We start from the raw sequence: 5,440 nt of genomic DNA, 5'->3' as shown, positions 1-5,440 counted from the left end.
AACGCTTGCGTTAGTATTCTATATACTCTGCACATTTTATTCAAATTGTGCGAATTTGAACATAAGCGAATGATTTTTCAATCTCACACACAGTGAAATATTCATATTTCAATTTTGAAACGAGATTTTGTATCTCGGACCGAAACGCGAAAGCTTTACGTTGTACTAATTGTAACCATAATAATCATACTAGTTTCAGAATCGCCCGAGTTATCTTAAACGATTTCGAGGGAATCACGATCGAAACATGTATAAATATATATAAAATCACCCTGAACGGTGGATCACTTGGCTCGTGGGTCGATGAAGAACGCAGCTAATTGCGCGTCGACATGTGAACTGCAGGATACATGAACATTGACATTTCGAACGCACATTGCGGTCCTCGGATACTGTTCCCGGACCACCTCTGGCTGAGAGTCGTATAACATTACCAGACTGCCGCTTGCTTTAAACGGCTTGCCGGCGAATGATGGAGTTTCGCGTAAATGCGTGCTCCTTAATAATTCACTCAACGTGTGAGCCAGTCCACTTTGCAACATCGGACATTACCGTTCGTTGACGTTCTGTGGGATTACGGCGGGTTGTGTGTCCTAGAGATTTTATATTCTTGCGACCCTCCCGATAACCGGAAACCCGAACTCTTCGAAATGCGGTTTCGTTCCGGCAAATTTGGACGATTCAAAGGTTCCTCGTCGATTTTGTGTGCGCTTGCTTACTAACGTTTGCGAGCACATCATAATCATAATACGACCTCAGAGCAGATGAGATTACCCGCTGAATTTAAGCATATTACTAAGCGGTGGAAAAGAAACTAACTAGGATTCCCTTAGTAGCGGCGAGCGAACAGGGAAGAGCCCAGCACTAAATCCCGCGGCCGGAGACGGACGCTGGGAAATGTAGTGTTAGGGAGGATCCGATTATCTCGGTGCGTTGCGGCGAGTTCAAGTCCATCTTGAATGGGGCCATTTACCCATAGAGGGTGCCAGGCCCGTAGCGACCGTTGCGCGTATCGAGAGGATCTCTCCTCAGAGTCGAGTTGCTTGAGAGTGCAGCTCTAAGTGGGTGGTAAACTCCATCTAAGGCTAAATATGACCACGAGACCGATAGCGAACAAGTACCGTGAGGGAAAGTTGAAAAGAACTTTGAAGAGAGAGTTCAAGAGTACGTGAAACCGTTCAGGGGTAAACCTGAGAAACCCGAAAGATCGAAAGGAGAGATTCAATGTTATCGTTGTCTTCCATTTATTGGCGTGCGATTGACCGGGATTCGTCCTGCGATACGCCGTCGGTTTATGCGTTAGGCGGCGATGGCATGCACTTCTCTCTCAGTAGGACGTCGCGACCCGTTTGGTGTCGATCTACGACCGCGGCGGTAGCCTGTCACGAATTTATTCGCGTCAGACCCCGCGTGCTCCGGTCGACTGCCAGACGGTATAAATGATATGGTATAGGGTCGCTTTTAAGCGTTCGGCCGGTTGCAAGCACGGACGGTTATTGGCCGTCGGACCTGGTCCGGCATCGATGCCGCCTCGAGCTGTTAGCTACCGTGTTCTCGGACGGACTCTATTACCGGTCAGCGATGCTATTGCTTTGGGTACTTTCAGGACCCGTCTTGAAACACGGACCAAGGAGTCTAGCATGTGCGCGAGTCATTGGGAAATACAAAACCTAAAGGCGCAATGAACGTAAAGGTTTGCTTAAGTAAACTGAGGGATGACGGACCGCATCTACGGATGCGTGCTTGCAATCCCGAGGCGTCTCACTCTCATTGCGAGAAGAGGCGCACCCAGAGCGTACACGCTAGGACCCGAAAGATGGTGAACTATGCCCGGTCAGGTCGAAGTCAGGGGAAACCCTGATGGAGGACCGTAGCGATTCTGACGTGCAAATCGATCGTCGGAACTGGGTATAGGGGCGAAAGACTAATCGAACCATCTAGTAGCTGGTTCCCTCCGAAGTTTCCCTCAGGATAGCTGGCATTCGATGAGCGAGTCTCATCCGGTAAAGCGAATGATTAGAGGCCTTGGGGCCGAAACGACCTCAACCTATTCTCAAACTTTAAATGGGTGAGATCTCTGGCTTGCTTGAATAGTGAAGCCAGAGATTTGGATCAGAGTGCCTAGTGGGCCATTTTTGGTAAGCAGAACTGGCGCTGTGGGATGAACCAAACGCCGAGTTAAGGCGCCTAAACGACGCTAATGGGATACCATGAAAGGCGTTGGTTGCTTAAGACAGCAGGACGGTGGCCATGGAAGTTGGAATCCGCTAAGGAGTGTGTAACAACTCACCTGCCGAAGCAACTAGCCCTGAAAATGGATGGCGCTGAAGCGTCGTGCCTATACTCGGCCGCCAGGGCATGAGAAACGTTCATAATAGTTCGTTTTGACGCCCTGGTGAGTAGGAGGGTCGCGGTGGTGTGCGCAGAAGGGTTTGGGCGTAAGCCTGCCTGGAGCCGCCATCGGTGCAGATCTTGGTGGTAGTAGCAAATACTCCAGCGAGGCCCTGGAGGACTGACGTGGAGAAGGGTTTCGTGTGAACAGCCGTTGCACACGAGTCAGTCGATCCTAAGCCCCAGGAGAAATCCTATGTTGATGTCGGTGTATTTTATTTTGAATAAAATTTCACACCCATCGGGCGAAAGGGAATCCGGTTCCTATTCCGGAACCCGGCAGCGGAACCGTTTACAAGTCGGGCCCTCGCAAGAGAGTTCGTCGGGGTAACCCAAAATGACCTGGAGACGCCGTCGGGAAATACGGGAAGAGTTTTCTTTTCTGTATGAGCGTTCGAGTTCCCTGGAATCCTCTAGAAGGGAGATAGGGTTTGGAACGCGAAGAGCACCGCAGTTGCGGCGGTGTCCGTATCTTCCCCTCGGACCTTGAAAATCCAGGAGAGGGCCACGGTAGGTGTCGCGCCGGTTCGTACCCATATCCGCAGCAGGTCTCCAAGGTGAAGAGCCTCTAGTCGATAGATAAATGTAGGTAAGGGAAGTCGGCAAATTGGATCCGTAACTTCGGGATAAGGATTGGCTCTGAGGATCGGGGCGTGCCGGGCTTGGTTGGGAAGCGGGCGTAGGCCGATGTGCCGGGCCTGGGCAAGGTGAAATTGTCCTTGTGACTTAGATCCGAGCTCGGTCCCGTGTCTAGGCCCCCGCGGATCTTTCTTGCTGCGAGGTTTCTGTGCCGGCTTCGGTCGGTCAGTCGTACTCTTCGGCCGCCATTCAACGGTCAGCTCAGAACTGGCACGGACTAGGGGAATCCGACTGTCTAATTAAAACAAAGCATTGCGATGGCCCTAGCGGGTGTTGACGCAATGTGATTTCTGCCCAGTGCTCTGAATGTCAACGTGAAGAAATTCAAGCAAGCGCGGGTAAACGGCGGGAGTAACTATGACTCTCTTGGTGGGAGTGGTTGGGGTTCTTCGGGACCTCAGCTAGCAAGTGGCCTTCCTCCTCGTGGGTCCCACCGTGAGTACCCCTTCGGGGGGAAACTAAGCCACCTCTGTGCCTATGGACCTGTGGGCTGCCAACCCACTCGTTCCTATTATCAGTCGGTTCTAGTAATAATGCAAAGCCTCGGATGAATAATTCAAACTCGGGGGGGCCCGCAGGCCCTTCCATACTGACTGACACAGGAAATCATTCTTGCCGCTATCCCGAGTGTAATAAAGTATTTAATACCGTAGTAGGTCGTGGAGTGCACGAACAAAGGCAACACAAAGAGTGGTATGATAGCAGGATGGCGACGATAGAGCCAAAGAAAGCCAGATGGACGGAAGAGGAACAAGCGCTCATGGCTAAGGAAGAAGCAGCTTTAGTGATTAAGGGATCTTCCCATATAAACAAAGCCCTTCTGTCTGTTACACCCGGTCGATCTCTGGAGGCCACTAAAGGCCAAAGGAGATCACCGAAGTATAAAAGCCAGGTTGCTGATTTCGTTAATATGATGTCTAACCAAAATAACACCGAGCCTTGTTCTCTGGTTACTACAGATACCACCGGTAACGCACTATTAGAGGCACTGTCACAGGCAGTCTCAAGTACAGTAGAAAAATTCAATGATAAAATTCTGACGAATATCTGCCACTCAGTTAGCGCAATAACGCTAAGCGACCTAAAAGTAAGAGTTACTGACTATCTTAAGTCAATCTTTCCTCAGAAGAACAAATCACCACCAAATCACATCAAAAGCACAAAAAGAGGAAAGCACCCTAAAAGACAAAATAAGAGACAACTTAGGAGGCACCAATACAAAATTACTCAACTGCATTGGGCGAGAAACCCAACGAAGTGTGTCCAATGTATTCTAGATAAGAAAGTTGTCTCTAACAAACCTTCAGCAGACACAATGACACAATTCTGGACCAACGTTATGACCGGAGATTCTACGCTATCGCCCGGATCGGAAAAAGCGAGAACCCAAGATCTCTCGCACATATGGAAGCCTATAATCCCAAATGAAATAATTAAGAGCTACCCGGCCAAAAATTCAGCGCCCGGACCGGACGGGATATCAGCAAGCCTTTTAAGATCGATACCAACAAACACCTTGGTAAACTGTATAACATATTCTTGTTCATGGGAAACATCCCCGAACAACTACTGGAATCTTACACTACGCTGATTCCCAAAAAGGATAATGCTGAGAATCCCGGCGACTTCAGACCGATTACGGTCTCATCAGTGATTACAAGGCATTTCCATAAGATACTAGCTAAACGAATGACAGAGTCGATTAAAATTGATAATAGACAAACAGCTTTCCAGCCGATCGATGGTTGTGCACATAACATATTCGCACTTGATTATTTACTAAAGTATCACAGGCAAAAATTTAAACCTGTATTTATTGCTTCAATCGACGTCGCGAAAGCGTTTGATTCGGTATCACATAAGGCACTAATTGATACCTTAAAATTTTACAACCTACCTGATAGATGTGTGGATTACATTAATAATATCTATACGAACAGCTGGACAAGACTCCGGTATGAAAACTGGTACTCGGATCCCATTAGTCCGAGGAGCGGTGTGAAACAAGGAGACCCTTTGTCACCAGTTTTGTTCAATCTTATTATTAACAGACTTATTGAAAGTGCCCCACCTGAGATCGGGGTTATGATGGAGGGAATGACGCTAAATATCTTAGCCTTTGCGGACGATATTGTCCTTGTGGCATCGTCTCAAAAAGGTCTTCAAGTACTGCTTGACCACGCTGACGACTTTCTATCAAAGTGTGGCCTTATAGTTAACAACGCCAAGTCATTCTCTATTACCATCAGAAATGTGCCACACGCAAAGAAATCGATTATTGATAAGAGTATTAAGTTCAGGTGTGGTGGTCGTGATTTACCTGCTCTCTCCAGGGTAGAAATATGGACCTATCTAGGTGTATCTTTTACTCCGGAAGGTGCCGTATTGTGCGACCTGAAAGAGAAGTTAC

General features: G+C 48.3%; 1 non-coding gene and 1 pseudogene across 1 annotated transcript; both read left to right on the top strand.

Moving 5' to 3' along the window:
- The first annotated feature begins 268 nt into the window (after positions 1–268).
- Positions 269–423, top strand: LOC113363535. Its single transcript, XR_003365914.1, has one exon. It is a non-coding gene; the product is annotated as a 5.8S ribosomal RNA (ribosomal RNA).
- Positions 424–750: 327 nt separating this feature from the next.
- Positions 751–5,440, top strand: part of LOC113363548 — a 7,217-nt pseudogene continuing 2,527 nt past the window's right edge.

This window comes from Ctenocephalides felis, unplaced genomic scaffold (genome assembly GCF_003426905.1).
Source record: "Ctenocephalides felis isolate EL2017-DRISC unplaced genomic scaffold, ASM342690v1 CF-g0.4_SCAFFOLD_00328, whole genome shotgun sequence".
Classification (NCBI taxonomy): domain Eukaryota; kingdom Metazoa; phylum Arthropoda; class Insecta; order Siphonaptera; family Pulicidae; genus Ctenocephalides; species Ctenocephalides felis.
This window is presented reverse-complemented; position numbering and strand designations above follow the sequence as displayed.